The sequence below is a fragment of the Coenobita brevimanus genome, chromosome 91, assembly GCF_032717465.1.
Source record: "Coenobita brevimanus isolate Jiangsu-jjx chromosome 91, ASM3271746v2, whole genome shotgun sequence".
Taxonomy (NCBI): domain Eukaryota; kingdom Metazoa; phylum Arthropoda; class Malacostraca; order Decapoda; family Coenobitidae; genus Coenobita; species Coenobita brevimanus.
Genome location: NC_137044.1, coordinates 15,819,231 through 15,841,730, shown reverse-complemented (window position 1 = coordinate 15,841,730; position 22,500 = coordinate 15,819,231).

Below are 22,500 nucleotides of genomic sequence, written 5' to 3'. Positions count from 1 at the left end.
CTTCTCCAATCCACTTCCTTACAGTGATCCCCTTAACTCCTATTCTCGTGGCCTGGGAAATCTTGAAGCACCTCTTCCTTAACAATTTAGCTCTGAACATGGCGCTTAAATATTTTCTTTTCTCTTGCCTTAGTAAATTTTGTCCATATTACAAAGCTACATATTCAAGACAACACTGAGTTATACTATGCAAAATAAATAACAAAGGAAGAGGTGAAAGTAAAGTTCCACAGCTGACTGATATATAATCCACTGTGTCACTGAAAATTCTTCTCACATACACAGAAACCGCCATACCACCTTTTCTTCTTGCTAGGACGACAATATTCCTGCGTAAAGGTAGTTAATATTATGATGTACGTTATTCATGCAAACTACGTCGATATTAAAATGTTAAAGATAGTACAAACAAGAATATTTGCGTGCAATGAGGAGCAGAAGATTCCAATGTGTCAGTGACCAAACTTCGATACGTCTCACTGGCAACACTAATCATGTATCAGCACAAATGACACAACCAGAACAAAACCATAATACATTTAAATACCACAGCAAAACTACCGTACAACACATACATTTCACAGCATAACAATATATGTACACTACACCAAAAAACAGCACATATAAACGACACACACACACACACACTCACACACAAACACACACACACACACACACACACACACACACACACACACACACACACACACACACAAACTTCACAGCACCACAGCATAACCACAACACCAGAACAACACAACACATACGTTTCACTGCAAAACCACAACATATACATTTCCCAACACAACCATGGCGCCCTGGCTGGGTTGTTTTTGTATCCAAAATGCTGGCTTAAACCATTAACACATTCGGGAAATAATTTTACAACCCTGATTACCTAGATTACACATGTCACATTTTACTGGCCGGCGGACAATGCCATTTTTTATACATTACCGGAATTAATGCTAGACCTCAATTTTGCAGCCTCCCATAAAAACGAGAACGGGATCTACGGTAAAAATAGTGGCGAGGCGAGGTGCGGTGAAGTCAGGGTAGCTGAGGTGAAGTTAGATTTCTTGACGGTGAGGTGAAGCGAAGTGAAATGAAGTAGGATAAAGTTAGGTTAGGTGAGGTGAGGTGAAAAAAATATCATATCCATATACAAAAATCATGTTTAATTTGAGGAGATGACAATTTAATTCCCTCTCTCGTCAGATACAAGTAAAGGCTGTTAGGTAATGTTAGGAGGGGTAAAATGAGCATTGTATGATGTGTGGGAAGAGTAAAAATGAGCTGTGGAAGGTGATTTAACTTAGCTAATGTTAGCGAGTCGGTATGTGGTGAGGTGAAATGAGGTCAGGCGAAGAAAGAATAAGAAGGAATGAGATGAAAAAGCAAGAGTTGTGGAAATTAACATGTGGTGGTGTGAGGTGAGAAGATAATATGAACTGAGGAAGAAACAAGAAGAGATGAGAAAAGAAAGCTGATGTAACAGAAAGCAAAACAGAATGGGGTGCAGTAAGGGAGAGAAGGAATGGAGGGAAAGACTGAGCGAGGGAGGGAAAGACGGAGGAAAAGAAAAGGAAGGGGGAGGGTATGGAAAGATGAAGAGCAGAGAATACGCTGATGAACTGTAAAGCAAAGATTGCGTGAGGTGGGGTGTGGTGAGGTAAGGTGAGGTGAATGAAGTTGTGGTCAGGTAAGGTGAGGTGAATGAAGTTGTGGTCAGGTAAGGAATAAGAAATCTGGAAAGGAAAAGCGCCACTGGGTAGTATTCTGCAGGCTATTCCAACCCACACTTTTCACCCAGCCTTCTTTTTCTTACAAAACGTCTCTACTTTCAAAATCTCTCTCTCTCTCTCTCTCTTTCTCCCTCCAACTCCAACTGTCGTCTTTCCGCTCCCTTCTCTACATAACCACTTCCTCTTCTACGTCTACCCCTACATTCCTCTCTTTTCCTCCTTATCTTCCTCAGTTTTCCACTCTCCTTACCCCCCCGTCCCTCCCCAGCTTTACCTACTTCCCTCCTTCCTCCCCGTCACTTCCCTACTTTACTCCATTCCTCTACACACCTTCTCGGCTCTTCCCTACATGCCTCTTCCCACCTACTTTCCTCCCGTCTATCGTCTACTTTTCCTCCACTCTTCTACTTACTTCCAAGTCTCCCCTACATTCCTCCACTCTCCTCCTTCCCTCCCGTCTCTCCCCTACCTCCCTCCACTCTCCCCTCCTTCCCTCCCCGGCCATGAGGTGAGGAAACATGGAGTAATGGCCATGTTTTGTCCGGCTTCCTATCCCGTCCGCCCAACATTTCTGGAGGCGATAGTGTTGCGTGCTGACATTCCATTATTTCCTTTTTTATGACATTATTTTCATTTTTCGAGGGGACAGGCAAAAAGACGGGGATGATGGTTGAGGGGAAAGGGAGGGGGTGGGAGAGGGGAGGGGGTAAACAAAAAGGAAAGGAGGATGAGACGAGGAAGGAAGGAGTGGCGAGAAAGGGAAGGAGAAGAAAAGACGAAGAGGGGAGGGAGAGATGGGAAAAGATGGAAAGAGAAAGAGGGGCAGGTCTGAGGGGATAGAGGGAGGATGTGAAGAGAGGAAGATGACGGAGAAAAGGGAAGGAAGGAGGTGCAAAGGAGGGGTAGGAGGGGGAAGAAGGAAGGAAAATATAGGCTGAAGGGAGAGTGGGAGGGGGATGGGAGAGGATAGGATGGGATGGTTGAGACAGGAAAGCACACAGAAAGGGAGGGGATGGAGGTAGAGAGGAACGAAGATATGGACAGAAATAGAGTAGAAGAGAGAGAGGGAGGGGAGAAAGGAAAGCGAGGGAGGTGGAGGGGTGGAGAGGAGCCAGAGAGGTGGAAGGAGGAAAAAGGACCCAGTTAGTGGAGGAAAGGGTGGAAGACGACGGGAGGCGAAGCAGAAATTGAGGGAGATCGTGGAAGCAAAATTGGGCTGGGAACTTTAGGCGAGTGGAAGTGGTGGGGTGGAGGGACGTGGAGGGGAGGAAGGTAAGAGTGGACGGGAGGGAAGAGTAGAGGGGAGGAATGGAGGATGGGAAGGAGAAGGGAGGGGAGAAACTGGAGGGGGTGAAACGGAAAGGGTGGAGTGATGATGCAGATCAAACTGAAATAACTAACGGAGAAAAATCGTCTCGAGTGGTCGAAGTAAACTAAAAAGAGATCGCGGTGAAAGTGTTTGCAGAATAGGCTACGTGGGTGATTGATGAAGAGAAAAGTGGAGAGACAAGGAAAGCAAGTGTGGAAGGAAGGGTGAGGGTGGGAAAGTTAAGATGCGGTGGAGTAAATTGTGTGTGTGTGTGTGTGTGTGTGTGTGTGTGTGTGTGTGTGTGTGTGTGTGTGTGTGTGTGTGTGAGAGAGAGAGAGAGAGAGAGAGAGAGAGAGAGAGAGAGAGAGAGAGAGAGAGAGAGAGAGAGAGATGAATGTGTAGGGGAAAACTGAAGGATTAAACGGGGAAGAGCAAAAGAAAAAATGGAAGAACGAACGGAGAGGTGGGAAAAAAGCGGAAGAAGAGTGTAAGGGAGTGTGAAGGTACGTGGGTGAAAGTGGAAAGACGGAGTGTGGAGCATTTTTTATATTTTGTATTTCTTCGCTTTTGAGTGTGGGGGCGAGGAAAGTGAGTGAGTGTGGGGGGGAGGTGATACTGGGGGTGAGGGAGAGTGATATATAGAGGGAGAGGTAGAGTGGGGAAGACAGAGAATAATGGGGGATGGGGGAGAGGCAAGTGAGGAGGAAGTGTGGTAGAAGGGCAGGACTGACGTAGGGAAGAGAGGAGGGAGGTAGGAGTGTGGAAGGGGAACCATGAGTGAGGAAGGGGAGGCAGAAATGAGTCAGAGGAGGCAGGAGTGAGAGAGAGGAAACAAAAGTGAGGGGGGGTGAGGCATGAGCATGGAAGAGAAGGCATGGGTGAGGAAAGGGAATACGAGTACGGGAGGTGGGAGATGGAAGTGAGGTAGTACATGAAATGCATGGAGTGAGGCAGTTGGCAGTGAGTGGATTAGAGAGGCGAAGGGAGGGAAGTCATCCAGGGCAGGGAGGGAAGAGTGAGGATGAGTGGGGAGTGGAGAGGAGTGAAGCTGCGTGGGAAGGAAGGGAGCAGAGAGGTAACAGGAGAGGGGATTCAGCATAAGCAGGCTGGAGAAGGAAGGGCTTGTGTGTAGTCTTTACGAGGTGTGTGTGTGTGTGTGTGTGTGTGTGTGTGTGTGTGTGTGTGTGTGTGTGTGTGTGTGTGTGTGTGTGTGTGTGTGTGTGTGTGTGTGTGTTTGTGTTTTAATGTCTGTGCATGGTAGTGTAGGTGGCAGAGTGAAAGTCAGTAGCGGGTTAGAGTACATAAATGGAGAAAAATCCCGAGAAAAATGCATGGAAAAATGCGCACGTGTGTGTAGTGCAAATTCCGGTGTTTTTGATGCATATTCGTGTGTGTGTGTGTGTGTGTGTGTGTGTGTGTGTGTGTGTGTGTGTGTGTGTGTGTGTGTGTGTGTGTGTGTGTGTGTGTGTGTGTGTGTGTGTGTGTGTGTGGTTATTACGAAAGGTTAGTCTCGTTGCCATTGCTTTAGCACAAGTAAAAACCTAAAAAATCTCACTTACACCTTCCTTATAGTGTTCACATCCAGACATATATAAATCATGCACTTCCAAACTCCTCAAAGCGTTTAAATAGTAGTCAAATACAGGGTTAAACACACATACACACACACACACACACACACACACACACACACACACACACACACACACACACACACACACACCATCACTGACATTTGACATTCCATCCACACACAAATTTCAGTTCGACAAATATGAAAAGCGTGGTGGGATTGTCGCTCAGGTCGGGATAAGTCGGTGCTGGATGTGTTGTGGCGGTGGTGTGCTGTGGTGAATGTGGTGCTGTGGTGAATGATGATTATGTGGTGTTGTGGTGTGGTGGTAATATGAAGGTGTTGATGTGGCCGTGCGGCGGTGAATGTCTTGTGGAGGTGATGGTGGTATTTGGAAGTGTGGTATGGTTGGGTGGTAGTGGTGTGAAGGTGCTGTAATGGGTGTGTTGTTGTGGTGGTGGTGGTGGTGGGTGTGGCGGTTGTAGTAGCGTGGGTGTGTTAGTGTGTCCTGTGGTGGTGTAAAGATGGAGGTGTTTATCTGGTGTTTGGTGCTGGACGTGGTGTAGTGGTGCAGAGTTGAGCTTTGATGAAGGTGATAGTAACAAATGCCTGTTGTAATGGTGAATCTTGTGGCGGTGATTGTGATTAAAATGATGTCGAGCTGTGGTTGTATTGTGGTGGTCGTAAAGGTTGTGGTGATTAATGTGGTGATGATGATTATGGTGGTGGCAGCTGCATTAGTTAAAAGGACGATAGTGATGGGTGTGATGGTAGTGGTTGTAATAGTAACATATGGTAGTTATGGGGACTATGGTAGTGGGTGGAATTGGTGTAGCTGTAGTGGTAGTTGTGGGGATAGAGGGAGTAGTGGTTGCGGTAAAAATTGAGATAAAAATACTAACTACATCAGCAGTAGCAACAGCAGGAGTGTTAGTGACAGCAGGAATAACAGTGATGCAAAATAATTTTTAAAAAATTCTCCACGCAAGGTTGTAACAGGCCTGTCTATGTTAACGCGAACATATTGATATAAAAAGCACATCCTGACAGGAAAAAGAATATACTGTAAGCAAAATGTACTTCACAATATTACATCAAATACATTTCCAGTAAGGGATAGAAATATGAAAGCTCAGCTGCGCTATGAAGGAAAAAGTCGAGAGAAATTTCATATTCCATTTTCATTACATTTTGAAATTTGTTGTGTGGGCCGGCTAGCGCCCCCTGGTCCCTCCCCCCTAACCCCCTAGCACCTACCATCACTTCCCTTTCTTCCCTCCTCCCTAACTACCATTACCTATCCTCCCCCTCCCCTCAACCACCCTCCTATCTTACCTCCCCACTTCCTATTTCCACCCCATCCCTCCTTGTGTCCCGCGACCGCCCCTTCTTACTCTACCATCCTCCTCCTCTCCACCCCATTCTTTCCCTTACCTATCCCCTAATTTCAACCCCCTTCCCCCTTCGTTCCAAGTCTCCGACCGCCTTCTCTTACCGAAGCTCTCCTTTCCTTCCCCAACCTCCACGTTCCCCTCCCCCTCCGCTGTTTACCTCACCCTCCCTACCTCCACGCCTCCCTGATTCATTCTCCCTTTCCTTTCCACTCTTCCTTCCCCCTGCCCCCCTCCTCACCTGTTCTGCATACATGGCCGTTTTCTCTCTCTCCCCCTAGTTGACTTCCTTCAGCTCTTCCTCTTTCTTGTTTATTTTCCTACAATCAGTACCTCTTTTCCTCCTTTTCTTTTCTTCCGCGTTTTAGCCATTACCTCAATTTTTCAGTCATCCTCCCTGCCTTCATCAGTTCTGTTCCTCCTTCCGAATCTTTCCTTTTCAAGCGTTTTTCTACGTTATTTATTTTCTCCCTTTATAATTCTTCCTCCTTACCCATTTTCTTCATTCTCTTCAATGACGATGACGATAACGATGATGACAGTAATGACGATGATATGTGTCAATCTCTATTTCTGCTCTACACAAAATACCAAAGTTCAAATAAATGAGGAAATCACTTGCTAAATACTTTGTTAATTCCATATGTGTCGATTTCAATTTCTGTTCCGCACAAACTAACAATATTCGCATAAATGAGGAAATCTCTTGGGAAATACTGTGCCAAATCCTGAGCCCCGAAGTGTTAATAATCGTTATTAATTACGTGGGCATAATTTACCGAGAAAACAATGTATTATTAGGCACGACAAATTAAATTTTGCAATTCTCATAACGATTCCGGGAATATTTTCGCCTTCCCATCAACGTTTTTTTATTTTATTCCTGGTGGAGAGCTCCACCGCCCGGTTATATTGGTGCCACCACGTGAAGGCGTTCCTCTCCAGCAAGAATTAAGAAAGATGTCATCGTTGTGAAGGGGCTCAGGGTCCGGAGGCAACAGAGCAACACATCAACCTCGACATGGTGAAAAATTGCAAAAATCTCGTGAAAATTGCAAACTGTTCGACATATTTCTTGAAGCACGCACCTACCCCCCCCCAACCCTTCCCCCCTTCAACATCCAACCTTTACTGCTGCATGGCTGGGGAGGAAGGGAGGAGAAGGAGATGTAGGGGAGGGAAAGGGAGAAGGGGATGAAGGGCAGATGGATGGGCAAGGGAGGGTAAAGGGTCAGGGAGTGGGCAGATGGAAGAAAGGAAGTATTGAGAAGAATGATGGAAGGAGGGAAAAGAGAGGGAGAGGAATGGAAGAGAAGAGGAAGTAGAGAAACACGGGCGAGAAGGGAGGGCAGAAGGACGAGCTGAAATATTGAGACGAAAGATGGGAGAGGGAAAGGAAAGGAAGGGAAGAGAAAAGAGAGGAAGATCGGGAAGGGTGGATAAAAGAAGGTGAAAAGGAAGTATGGAAATAAACGATGGGTAGAAAGGAAAGAGGAAGAAGACTGGAGACGAGCAAGGGACAAGAGGAGACGAGCAGGAGGAAGGACAAGAAGCAGAGAAGAACTGTGAGAGAGGAAAGGACGAAGAGGATGAAGAAGTAGCAAGGAAAAAGAAAGAAAAGAAAAGAGGAATGAGACGAAAGGACCGAAAAGAGGAAAAAGGAGGATGGGAAGAAAAAATGAAAAATGGAAGAGCAGAGAATAATGATGGAAAGAAAGGAAATATGAAGAAAAATGAACAGAGGTGAGAGGAAAAGAGAGGAAAAAGAGGAAAGAAAATTGCATCAGGGGAAAAAAAATATGGAGAATGAAGACTAGAAAGAGGTAAGGAGGAAAGAATAAAAAGGATAATAAAAACTGAAGGGAGAACGCAAAGTAACCCCCCCCAGAAAAAAAAAAGAATGGAGGAAGAAGGCGGAATACAGAGAAAATGGAGACAGAAAAACGAAGACAGAAAAGGGAACAGAAATAAAAATGAAGCGAAAAAACGGCTATGAAAGGAGGTATAAGAGGAAACACAGAGGAAAAACGTAGAGAAGAAAGTATCTGTTAGGAATGGAGGCCATAGGGGGAAACGAAGAAAGTAGAAGATGGTAAGCGAAATGAAAAAGAAAAAGACGCAGTGAGACAAATGAAGAGAAAAGAAAAAAAGAATGAAACCTGAAGCCGGAATAAAGAGAAAAGGACAGAATGAAGAAAAATGGAAAGGAAAGGAAAGAGAATCAGGTATTGGATGAGAAAATGTAAAGACAAAATACAGAAGCATGAAAGACGAGAATAACGATAAACAGAGGAAGTACACAGGAATGGATAGAAAAAAAGAGAATACAGAGGAGAAGGAGAAGGAGGAGGAGGAGGAGAAAAAAAAAAAAACGGAGGGGAATGGAGGGAGAGAAGGTGAATTATTGAAGAGGTGGAAGTGGAAAGCAAGGGTGAGGTGGGGGGGAAGACCAAAGAACCAGGAAAGAAGAAGAAGAAGAAGAAGAAGAAGAAGAAAAAAAAAAAAGGGAGAGAGAAGAAAAATAAACAGAATAAGAGAAGGAAAGAATACGGAGAAAATGAAACGTATAATAATAAATGAAGTTTAAGAACAGGGAACTAAAGGAATTATGAGACAGGGGAAGGAAAAAATATAACGAGTGTAAAAATGTATAGAGAATGAAATGTTTAAGCAGTCACGAAAAAAAGTGTAAACAAGCAAAAAAAATCCGGCGGACCAAAAAGGAAAATGAGGGGGAAAAAGAACAAAAACTATTGCTACGCTGGTGAATTAAAGAAGACCATTAACGAAACGTCAAAGAGAAATAAAGGAATGAACTGAGGAAAAAACAGTAAATATAAAGGGTAACGAACAGAACGATAGTATCTACAGGAAATGGTGCTAAAGTAGACAAGAGAATTAAAGATGGTTAGAAAGCAAGGAAAGAATTATATGAATACTTAGAAGGGAAGCAAGAAGTGGGTGAAGTGTAGAAGAGAGAAAAGGGCAAAGGAAAGAATTACATGGGATAAATGGATTGGGAATTAAGAAATGGTGAATGCATTATTCAAAGGAAGGATGATGAAGGAAGGGAGGAGAAACATGGAAGATGAGAAAAAAGATGAAATATACGGAAGAAGAGATGGAGGAAGAGGAGGAGCGAAATTTCAGTGGAGGAAAAAAGGAGAGCATGCGAAAGAAACATAAGTAGAGGAAGAGCAAACGGAGAAATGGGTGAGAATATACAAAAGATGAGGAACAGGAAATGGAAGGCAGAGAAAGGAGGGAAGGAAGTAAGATTTGCAAAGAGAAAACTGAGGGAGAGGAAGGCAGAAAAAGGAAGGAGGGAAGAACTAAAGAGGTAATTATCCCATAACACAGATGAGGAAGAGAAAGGCAGGGAATGAAGGAGGACGGGCAGAAAGTGGTGTGCGGAAGTAAGAGAAAGGGGAAAACGAAGAAAAGAAAAAGAGAGGCGGAAGAAGGAAAAAAAGACGAAAATAAAGGAGGACGTCAAGAAAACGAAATGCTGAAAAAGACATAAGGAAACGATTTAAGAAAATATCGAAAAAGCTGAGTGGATGGTGACACGAATAGCGGAGGGAGAGGACAGAGAGAGAGGATGAAAAGTTTAGACAGAAAAGAAAGATAAAATGCAAAGATGAAAGCAAGGAGCAAAGAAAAGAGACGAAGAGAGAAGAATTAACCTGTTCATGATCGCCTTTAGCATGTTATTCCAGTTTAAAGCTAGACGATTTTCTTCAGCTAAAAATAAACCACAGAAGCCTGGAAGAGTTGGAAAAAAAACGATAAGGGAAGAAATGAATAAAGGAGAGAAATGATAGAGATGAACTGTCGATGTAGTAAAGAAATAAGAGTAGAGAAAGATGCCAAAAAAAAACGCATCTGATAAATGATGAGAATCAATTGTTGATTTATAGAAGCTAATTGGGGAAGGTAAAAAAAAAAAAACGCTTAGGGGAAATAAAGAAATGGCATGAAAGCGAATTAAAGTAAGGGAGAGAGTAAGAGAATGAGATGCAGAGGGAAGAGAGAGCAGGAATAACGTGTGAAGTAACAGGGAGATGGATGAATGAGGAGGGAGAAGGGAGAGACTAAGATATAAATGAAGAGGAGGAGGAGAAGGATGAGACGGATATGAGAAACTTACGAAGAAGACAATAATGACGGAAGCAGGAGAGGAAACTGACAAATGTGGATGGATAAGATGTCAAATGAAGAAGGATAAATTTATGAACGAAGAAGGGATGAAAGATGAGGGAGATAATATGAATGAGGAAGGAACGAGAGATAAGCAGAAAATGAGTGAAAGACGGCCAAAGATGTTAATGAAGAATGAATCAAGAAGGGAATGAGACATAGAGGGTAAGGGGAAACAGGAAATGAAAGACGAGGGAGACTGACGAATAAGGACGGAGAAAAGGGGTATGCAGGAAGGAGAAAGATATGAAAGAGATGAGAGGTAAGAAGAGAATGAGAAACTGAACAAGGAGAGATTAGTAATAACGGAAATGAGCGGGAGACTGACGAAGGAGGCAAGAAGGGTGAAGTGTAAGGCGGAGGAAGATCTCAATGAAAAGGGGAAGGATAAGAAGAGAATGAGGAACTGAAGAAGGGAGAATAATTATACAGGAAATAAAAAGAAAAACAGACGAATGAGGTGGAAAGAAGAAAAGAAGGAAGGAAGGAAGAAAGGAAGGAAGGAAGGAGAATGTAGGGGAAAGGAAGATAATAAAGAAGGGTTAATATAAGAAGGGACTGAGAAAATTAACAAGGGGATAAAATGAAGACTCTCAGACTCTCTGTTGAATAAAATGGTCTCCCATTAACTTAAATAGACGGCAAGAGTTATCCCGTTCATGAGATAACCGTGGCAAAATTAAACTTAAAGGCCCCTAGAAATCATCCTTAGCTGAATTAAATAATTTGGACTCAGCTGGAAGTGCAATAGTAAAGCTGTCCTGAGCATACGAGGGTTAAGAGGGACGCAAGAGGAAGGCAGACATGAAAATAAGAGGAAAGAGGAAGACGTGAGAATAGGGTGGGGGGGATGGAGATAAATAAAAGAAGGTAAAGGAGGAGAATGCATGAGGAAACAGTAGTAAAAAGTGCATGAGGGATGACAGAGAAAAAAAGCAGAAGGAAGAGGGAGGGAAAAACAGGGGAGACCATTAGAAATAATTATGATGGAAGAGGAAGAAACGGTTGGAAAAACAGGACAGCAGGAAGAGGGAGTGAGAAAAAAAAAGCAAGAACAAAAAAAAGACGAAGAGGAAGTCGGGAGGAGAGGAGTAAGAGGAAGTGATAAGCGAAATGGGAAATACGAGACTGAAGAGTAAAAGGAAAGGGTAATGAGGGCAAGAGGATAAAGAGTGAGTGTGACAAAGAGGAAGAGGAAACGGTATTTGAAGAAAGGATGATGCAACGCCAGGAAGAAAAATAAAGTTAGTGAAGTAAACTGTAGGGAAACCAGAGGGGAGGAGAAGGAGGAGGAGGAGGAGGAGGTGAAAAAAAAAAAACAGAAGAGAGGAGGAAACTGCACTCGAAAGGACTAGAGGAGGAGGAGGAGGAGGAAAATGCAACTGAGGGGACTAGAGGAGGAGGGGGAGGAGTGGTAGGACTCGAGATGGAGAGAAAAGAGAAGTGGTGAAAAAAAAATAATGAAGGAAGAAAAAGAATTCGAATCAATACAAAGTAAGGATGATAAAGAGGGGGAAGAAGACAGTATAATAAAAGAAGGGAAAAGGAAGCCGGGCGAAGAGGAAGAGATAAGAGGGGGGAGGGAAGGAGAAACAGAAAAAGAGAAAGGAAGAGGAGGAGGAAACCGGAGAAACACGATGGAGTCAGAGGGGAGAAGGGAGAAAACAAAAGAAAAGAGGAGGAGGAGGAGGAGGAGGAGGAGGAGGAGGAGGAGGAATGAAGGGTAAGGTGGAAAAAAAGAAAAAGAAAAGCAGGAGAACTGAGGAAGAAGGGAAAAAATAAGAATAATGAGGCAAAGGATGAAGAAGGAAGATTAAGAATGAGGATGAGAAAGATGGCAAAATGAGGAAGAGAGAAAGAAGGAATAGGAAGAACGATGAAAGTGAAGACTGAGCAATAGACAGAATTAAGATCGGGAAGAATAAGGAAGAGGAAGGGAAAAAAATGATGATGCAAAAGAAAAGCAAAGGAAGTGGAGATGAAAGCCGCAGGAGTGGAGGACAGAAGAAAAACTGAGGAAGGGACATAAAGAAAAATGAAGAGGAGGAAGTCAAGCAACAAGAAGGGAGGAGGAGGGTACAAAAATCGGAAGAGGAAATTGTAGAATGAGAGAGAGAGAGAGAGAGAGAGAGAGAGAGAGAGAGAGAGAGAGAGAGAGAGAGAGAGAGAGAGAGAGAGAGAGGAACAAGGCAGAATCAAGTGAAGAAGAAAGACGATGACGTTGGAGGAAAGAGGAAAGAAGGGAGGAGGAAGAGAGGAGAGTATGGGCAAGAAAAGGAGGATGTCGGAGGGGGGGAAGGGGAGCGAAGAGAGAGGGAGAGGAGGAAGAAATGTGTAGAAAAATGGGATGGAAGATGAAGACATAGGACGACGAAGACAAGAGGATGATGAAATGGTCGTGGTGAGTAGGAGTAAGAGGACGAGTAAGTGGAAGAGGAGATACTGCCTCATCGTGCCACTTGGCCAGAAAGATGGAACGTCAGTTAATGGAAGCTAGTAAGAGGAAGAAGATGATCCTGAGTAAGAGTAAAATATAGAGTAAGAGGACGAGTAAAAGGATGATGACGAGGGTGAGGACGAGTAGGTGGAAGAGAAGGACGAGTAAGGTGAAGGGGAAGAGTAAGAGGAGAGAGACGCTGCACTGTCGCCCGCCACTCTGCCAGAATGATGGAACTCTTGCTAATGGAAGCTGGCCACTTTAAAAGCTTGATTGGAATTGTCAACTTTTATGGTGGGATCAGTGCCGTTGTGTGTGTGTGTGTGTGTGTGTGTGTGTGTGTGTGTGTGTGTGTGTGTGTGTGTGTGTGTGTGTGAAGGTAATGCATTCACGACTGCAAACTGTGTGTGTGTGTGTGTGTGTGTGTGTGTGTGTGTGTGTGTGTGTGAAGGTAAGGCATTCATGACTACAAAGTGTGTGTGTGTGTGTGTGTGACGGCTTACGAGTGTGTGTGAAGGCAAATCCATAATTAAATATACAACGAAGGTTGTGTGTGTGTGTGTGTGTGTGTGTGTGTGTGTGTGTGTGTGTGTGTGTGTGTGTGTGTGTGTGTGTGTGTGTGTGTGTGTGTGATGACTTGCCTACCTGCCCGCCTCTATGTGTTAAATGTGTACAGAGAAAAGTGTACATGCACAGGCAGTCAATGCGCATCAAGTGTTCAGTGCATTTTTCCGTCTTCACTATACTGTATACACACGATTGTATCCAACAGCGTGTGTACATTTTAGATCAGCTTCTATCATGAACGTGAGTATTTATGACTGCGTGCTGCATTTTACATGTCTGCATTAGCGTGGGCTCTGTGTGCACTGAACTTTGTGTGTGTGTGTGTGTGTGTGTGTGTGTGTGTGTGTGTGTGTGTGTGTGTGTGTGTGTGTGTGTGTGTGTGTGTGTGTGTGTGTACCGAAGCGCTATACTGAACATATAATCAATACGAAAGACGGAGGAGTTATGATGGAGCACAGAAGCAGAACAGTCAAGAAAAAAGTCCCTTCAGTCTCATGACCTATTTTTTTTTTTTTTAGTTATTCTTGCTAACTCCAGACGGTTTTATTCAGGTACAAAATTATCTCGCTGGACTTAACAAGGCGATATTCAGATCCTCTAGTGTAAAAAATCTTAGATGAATAAAATCGTCTGGAAAGAGAAAGAATAAACTTTAAGAACAGGCCACCCAATTCAATGAGACAAAGTAATATATTTCTGCATCAGTCTAAATCTATAATAACTCAAGATTACCAGACACAATGAAACATATGAGGCAGAATCATTCAAGTCCAATTTCATCAAACGTAAGGGTCCCGATACCTCTTGACTGTACATTAGATTGGTATTCCATTTTCACCATTAAAAATACATGAAAATCAATGTGTTTGAGTCTGACAGATTGGGTACACTGTTCAAGCAATACAGAATAAGAAACTAGATGCAGGGATATGAATATGAAGGAAGAAAGTGTTGGTATGTCTCTCTTTAAACTCTGCTTGCTTTGGCTCACCTAGGTTAATCTGACATCTAAATTAGACCCCTGAATCCTAATCTACTTTAACCTAATGCAGTCTAAGTTAGGCAAACCACAAATTATCTATCACAACATGAATGATTCGCATAAACTTAACTATACTTAGCTAACTTACGATGAAGTAACCCACTCCAGTCTAACATAAGCTAACCTAACCAAATCTAAAAGAGAAACCTGAACTTGCAACCTCGTGTAAGCTAATTTAACATGCATAAATCTAACCTAGTCTAATCTACCCTGTCCTAACTACATCCAATCTTACCTTACCTTCCCTTGCTTTACCTAACCAAACTTAATTCATTCGTCACAGCCCCAACCCACTTCTGCTCCACCACACGCAATCTTCGTCCAGCTCATCGCATCTGCATGGAACGCATGATTTAAGAATGGGACGGGGGGGGGGGGGATTTTCTCCTGGCCATCAGCTGTAGGTACGTATCAGAGTGGCTTGGTAACTGCATCAAGACATTATGCCACAGGTTGATAAAGCACATCCATCACTGCCTGGTTACATAATATTGTTGCTTAATGGAGGCTGTTGCAAATTCCACCTACTGTAATTTTTTCATCTTACCCTGGCCCAGATTTTCGTCCCTTTGCTTGTTGTATAACGTAGCTCTGTGGCAGAATATGATAATGCTAAGTGTGTGTATATATATATATATATATATATATATATATATATATATATATATATATATATATATATATATATATATATATATATATATATATATATTTCCATAGCCATCCGTCGTGACTGGCATCATATTTTAGTGTTATTCTATTAAATCAGCATTCATGATGAAGAGATGGCGATTTTGGGCCAAGTTAGACTGAAAAGAATAGAGTGGTTTCTCGTAAGGAGAACATTATCGTTTGGCTACAGCAAGAATGAAATATGGAAGATGCACGACCCGAGAAAAGGCTGTCAAACTGCTTCACTACCAGAGATATCTCCTAACCTTGACACAACGTCAAATGGCAGCACGAATCGGTAATAAATGACGTCCTGGTGCCGTGTCTTACTCCTCCCCTGCGGTAATGAAAGTTGCAGCACCCGATCTCCAGTGGCATATATAGCAACGGGGCGTCTTTTAGATTTTCTTCTTGCTACCTCCAGATGAATTTATTTCCCTTAGGAGACTTTGAGCAGCGAAGGTGTTGATAACAAAAATACTCCAGAGCTTTTGATGGCAATGATTACGACAAAACATCTATGCAACAGAAAACTAATGACAATATGCGATTGTTATCATAACCAGACTGGCACCCGTGGCAATAAACCTTAGATAAACAATCAATAATATTAAGTGTACGAGGCCACGTAACCACCTTTTCTGGCAATCTTATACAGAATATATATATATATATATATATATATATATATATATATATATATATATATATATATATATATATATATATATATATATATATATATATATATATATATATATATATATATATATATATATATATATATATATATATATATATATATATATATATATAACTGAATAAATAAAAAAATAAACAGAAAAATCGTCAACAATAACAGCATTTGATCTTAAAGTGACCAACATCGGCATTAACAAGTGGAGGCAAAGAGGTTATCGTATATATATAATAACAGAGACATCCAACTTTAACTACAAAAAATAATAGAATGAAGCAACAGGATACATCGGCAAAAGCATAATAAGCCGCCTTTAGGTTATTAATAGCAATACCCGTGAAAGATTGTCAATAACAGAATGGAGCCAGAGGTGTCACGTTTATCAATAGCAACAGCAGTGAAATAACACCAGTAACAGAATGGGACGAGAGTATGAGTCGGATATTTGTTCCATCTATACCCAATATTCTCTCCAAGGATATTAAGTTCAAAAATAGCAGCAGAAATGAAATAACACAATTAAATGAAGGATGCCAGAGGAGGGCCACGTTTATCATTGACAAGATGAATGAAATAAAACCAATAATAGAAAGGGCCGAGAGGAGAAGCCATGTTTAGCAACAGTCCTAATAGTGGAAGAATACCAAACACAGTTGGATGCCAGATGAAGAGCCAAGTTTAATAGCAGTAGTAGCAGAAGGGATTAAATACGGCCAATAATAGAATGGGGCGAGAGGATGGGACAAGCGCTAACTCCATCACCCCAACACTCCCCCTTCGGTAATTACTGCTACACTATTGAAGGAGATTACTGAAGACCTGACCAAGAGATGTGTGGGGGATTTATACGGCTTAGTCTGAGAGAGCCTTCCCTCCTGAATCTCTCTCTCTCTCTCTCTCTCTCTCTCTCTCTCTCTCTCTCTCTCTCTCTCTCTCTCTTTCTCCACTGATACATCTTCGTAAACAAATTAATCTCAACTAAATAACAAAAACGCGATCGCTATCATTTTTTCTTGTCATCTATTCTTAGTTCCTTTTTCATAACTTATAAATTATGAAAAAAGAGGTGTGTGTGTGTGTGTGTGTGTGTGTGTGTGTGTGTGTGTGTGTGTGTGTGTGTGTGTGTGTGTGTGTGTGTGTGTGTGTGTGTGTGTGTGTGTGTGTGTGTGTGTGTGTGTGTGTGTGTGAGAGAGAGAGAGAGAGAGAGAGAGAGAGAGAGAGAGAGAGAGAGAGAGAGAGAGAGAGAGAGAGAGAGAGAGGCTAACAGTAGAAACCACAGGACAAAAGGAGAGGAGAGAAGGGAGAACGGAACAGAAGAGAGGAGAGAGGGGGTGGGGTGAGTCTGAAAGTAGAAACCCGGGGGACCTCTTGTTCCATGAGTTGCAGCAGCAGCGAGACAGGAGAGGAGAGGAGAGGACGTGAGGAGGCGAGAGAAGAGACGAATAAAGACGATAACAGAAGAGGAAAGATAGGAGAAAAAAGGAAAGGAGAGAAAAGAGGAAGTGTTGGGGTGAGGGGGGCCAAAAGTAGAAACCTGAGGGACCTTTTGTTCCATGGGATGCACCAGTGGCGATAATTGGGTTAGGCAACTCGAGGCCTCCTGCATGAAGGGACCAGCTCAGACCATTTTCTTCCCTGATCTTGTTTTCCTCTCGCTAATGACACGTCTCTCTCTCTCTCTCTCTCTCTCTCTTTCTCTGTGTCTCCGTTGCACTTTTTACCTCCTTTCCTATTACTCCTTTCCTCCCACGTCTCTACATCCTCCTCCCTCCCTCTCCTCCTCTCCTCTCCCTTCCCTTCCATCCCCTCCTCTCCCTCCTCCTCCCCTCCCCTCCCCTCCCCTTTCGTTTTCCCCCTCCGTTGCACTTTCTCTCTCCCTCCTCTACTTCCCTCCTCTCCACGACTTTTTCTTTCCTCCCCCCTTCCGTCCTCCTTCCCCTCCTCTGCACTTCTGTTCTTGCTCTCTTCCTCCCCTTTGCCCGTTGTGCACAGGGTAAGGGGTTTTGAGGGAATGGGAGAGTGTAGTAAGATTAGGGGAGGGTGTAGGAAGGGTAGGTAAGGGAGCAGGAGGGGTGTAGGGGGGTGTGAGTGTATCGTGGTCTATCAGTCTTATCTCCGAGTTGATTAGCCAGCCGCTGATTCCATTCCTACCAGTCCTGTTGTTATTTGCTCATCGCGTGTCTTCCTCTTGCATCCTCCTCCTCCTCCTCCCATTCTCGTTCACTCTCCCCTTCTCCTCCTCTTTTTTCCTTCCTCCTCCTTCTCCTCCTCCTCTTCATTTCAATCCCCATTCTTCTTTCCTCCATTCTTCTCCCCTCTCTCCTTCACTTTCTCGACTTTATTAACTTTTTCCTCCTCCGCCTCCTCTCCTCTCTTTCTCTTCCTCCTTTTCTTCTCAACCTCCTTTCCCCTCTTCTGCATCCATTCTTTCCTTTCTCCTCCTCAAATATACTTCTCCCCTTCTCTTTTCCCTTCTTTCTTCCTTTTCTTCTCTCCTTCTCCACTGTACCTCTCTTCCCTCCACTTGCTCTCCCTCTACATCCATTTTCACTTGTCTGTTTTGCTCTTTGCTTCGTTTCTCTTTGCCCTTCCCATATTTCTTTTTCAGAGCTGTTTGTAAATCCCTTTTCGCGCGCGCGCGTGCGTGTGTGTGTGTGTGTGTGTGTGTGTGTGTGTGTGTGTGTGTGTGTGTGTGTGTGTGTGTGTGTGTGTGTGTGTGTGTGTGTGTGCGTGCGTGCGTGCGTGCGTGCGTGCGTGCGTGTGTGTGTGTGTGTGTGTGTGTGTGTGTGTGTGTGTGTGTGTGTGTGTGTGTGTGTGTGTGTAAGTATGTGCGAGCAAGCATGTTTGTGCTTATATACCCCTTAAAAAAAAAAAAAATCCTTTACTCCTTGATCAAATTATATTAAGTATCATTAACAGTGTGAAAAACTTTTAATGTGCAGAATCAATTGCAATTAGTGCTAGTAATTATTCAAACAATGGCGCAACGTCGCTCTATAATCAGGTCACACATTGTCCTCCACGCATCACACACACACTACCGTACCTGCCAATTACAGACCGACCTTATATACATGTCTATACACCTTCCTAACTATACCATATAACACACTTAATACACCTTACAGACTACACCACGCTGTAAGTTTATTATACTTGTTCATCCACCATCTTGCCTACACCATACAATCCTACAGTAGAACCCCAATTCTCGTCAGTTTAGAAGGCTAACTAGAACGTCATACCTAACTAGTATCTATTTGCATGTTAGATTTTAATATCTTATACGGCATTTATGGATCTATTGCAATAAAAACAAGTGCTAAAACGACTACTAAGCTAAAAAAAAAAAAAAAAAATTCAATCCAACGCCCACTTTTCCTCTTCATAATTCATTAATATATCCTCGCATATCTCATTAATAACTCAACCACACACGTGTTAATGCTCCTGGCACTCTAGAAGCTTTTTTTTTAATACAACCATCTGTTTTTCTTCCTTTTTTTTTTTTCACTCCCCACCTCAATTCATTTTTCCAATCTACTTTTATAACAACACATATCTCATTAATAAATCAGTCACCCACAATGATATATAATACTACCACTAATGAAGCTTATTTTTTTTTTTAATCTGATTTTTCGTTTCCACAATCCATGCCATTTTTCCAATTAAATTTTATAATACCTACATGTACCTCCTTAATAAATGAGTTGACCATACACTGATTTTTAATACTAGCACTTCAAACTCTTTTTTTTTTTTTTTTTCCATATACAGTATATATTTTTTATTCCACACTTCATTCCATTTTTTTTTCAATCAACTTCTATGGTCACTGTGACCAGCTCTACCCTGCCCCACCGTCCACCGTGCCTCACACTTTATCATTCTCACCAGCCCGCACCTAAATCTATCCTCCCCACCCACTCCACTCCACCCTACCAATAGCACCCCTTGTCCACCCTACACCCACTTTCACAATATATACCGGTATCTCAACTCGTCCACACCATCCCATGCCTAGCTCTAATCCCTCCCATCCATAATGCTCCCCTCCACTTATTATCCACCCCATTCATACCCTATCCCATCTATTCCACCTTACTCCACCTACTCTCACCACACCACCCCTTCCAACAACACCACACTAGGTGCATCCTATCCTAACCGCAAACTATTTTTTCCCCAATTCTTCTCCGAACTCATTATCTCTTGTCATCCCTCCTTCCCACACTACTGCAGCACATAATATTCTCCATCCTTCCCACTCGTACCTCACCTATACTCATATGATCATGTCATACACCACTCCCACGAACTCAACACCCATATCCCATCAATTATCCCTCCCACCCACATTCCCTCCCCCCCCAAGCATATCTCAGCAATACCACCCCCTTTAATGTACCCGCACCTCACCACATACTCAATTCCCCTTTTCCCCCCCACACACTATACAATCTATTTCATCACATCCACTCCTTCCATCACACCCCATACCCATACCCCACCGATACCATCTTCTGCTACCTACAGTCCTACACCTAGACCTACACAACACTCTCCATCATCTCATCCTCCTTCTTCTAAACCCACTTCTGGCCCCTTCCACATCCCACCAGTCCCAATTCATGCTGCACCCCCTTCCACCATTCACCCCTCCAATACCACTTCCCACCAACAAATACACGCAATCACATCTCTCCGTTCCACTTATCCATACCACACCACATCCATCACTCCATCCTACCAACACACATACAGCCCGCCCCTCTCCACTAATCCACCCCTCCCGCACACCAAAATCGCACCATCCCATTTCCCCTCCAACACACAATCACACCTCTTCCACCCCTCTCGCCCACACCACATCACACCACTACCCGACCCACACCCACAACCCACCTAACCATCCCCTCCCACCCCCCAAATCCTACCAATCCACCCAGCCCCACCCCAGCCGCGCCGACCGAACGCCTGCAATATAACCTCCATAAATAACTCAAGGGACGCGAAACACAGTATAAATCACAGCGTTTTCCGACCCCTGGTGCAGGCGGGGTTACAGGTGGTAGATCACTCCAGATGAGCACTGGGACGGTGGGGGGGACGTCATGGGATTGACAGATTATTTTATTTATTCTCTTTTATCTACTGTTTTTGGCTATTTTTCCTACTATTTCTGGTTGTCTATCCATTTCGTTCTATACGGTTTCTCATTTTCGAGAGTTTTTTCTATTTTTTATTATTTTCTAGATTTTATCATTATTCTTGTCCAACTATTTTCCCATTTTGTCATTTTACCTTTTCTCTATTATTTCTCTAATTTTGTATTATTTTTGCTCTATTATTATCTCGTTCTTTTTTTCCCCATTATTCTTTTTGGCTTTCTTTCCCTATATTTATTCTGTTCCACTATTTTCAGATTTTTAAGTCCCTGAGAACTGCACGGGCTTAGAGGCTACATATCAGTCGAGATGAGCAGTGGGACGAAGGGGGGATGTCACGGGGTAAATTATTAGTTTAAAAACGTTACTGATGTGTTTTCTATAATGTGAGGCTTTTAATTTTCTGCCATCATTTTCCGTATCGTCTGTGATTCTCCATTTTACGTACTATGCTTATACTTTCCCACTAAGTTGCCATTATTTTTTTTTCTATTGTTTTATCAACTTCAAATGACCGGGCAGCCCGTTGAAAGTCCTACTCCCTGGCCACTCTGCTGAAAGTTCTTCAATTCACTGGCCACTCTGCTGATAGTTCTTCTGCTGCTACATCTTCTGACTGGGGTTACAAATCACGCGGAGATGAGAAATGGACTGTGGGGGATGACATGATGAAGCTATTAAGATTTATTTCCATAATTTTTTCTATTTTCTTATATTTTCTGTATATTTCTGTACCCATTCGAAATGGAGATACCTTCCGTACTCTAGTACTTCTTAATTATTAATACGTTGACTTTATATGTCAAAACTTTCGTTGCTAAGAACGAGCTACGGTATTATACTAAGGCTAACACTGCAACACTGCTTAGCTGAGAGAAATCCAAGCAATCAAAAGCTTCAGTCGTACAAACTGGAGTCACGCATTCCCTATAACTCGTAAAATCACCTCTTACCGTAAACACAGGACAGGCAACTGAAACTGTCCAGCACTGACCTCGTATATTCAAGGTTTAACAATATGCAAACAGGGAGGATGTTGGGATCAGCGCTGTTCCTGAATTCCGTCGTTTTCTCGGAGTTATGTCAAGGAGATATCTAGGCCAGTTGCGAGCCGCTGTTAAGTTCCCTCCGCACAATATTTTGAAATGGGGGTTGTGAATTTCTCCCATGTCACATATTACGTTTTATTGATGTAGAATGCAAAGTTAAATCCTTCAGTATGAGGGGTCTCTTTTGCGAATGAAGAATCTGGGGAGACGATGAACGATAAAAGAGGCGCATTAGTAGTCTATAACCTAAAAGAAATAATATTACGGTCGTGTTGAGGGTGTATAAGGGTACAGCTCCTGAAATTTGGGGGGTCTTTCATAACTTAAATATAATCGTCTACTTATAAGAATATAATACAAATGCCGTCCTCACAATGAAGGGCTAATTTCCTCACACACCATCTTTATCTAGCCAAACCAACTCCATGTCATTCCTCTTCATTTTTCGTAACAGTGTTCATTCGTATACTCATCACGCTATGTCACTCCAAATACAACACGGTACATGAACCTACTACTTCCCACAGATGATTCCATAGAGTTTAAATAAGCTATAAAACAACGCCATAAAAAAAGCGCAAATAATCGCTGAAAAACAACAGAAACAATAAAACACTGTGAAGTTTTACATCTGAAGAAAAAAA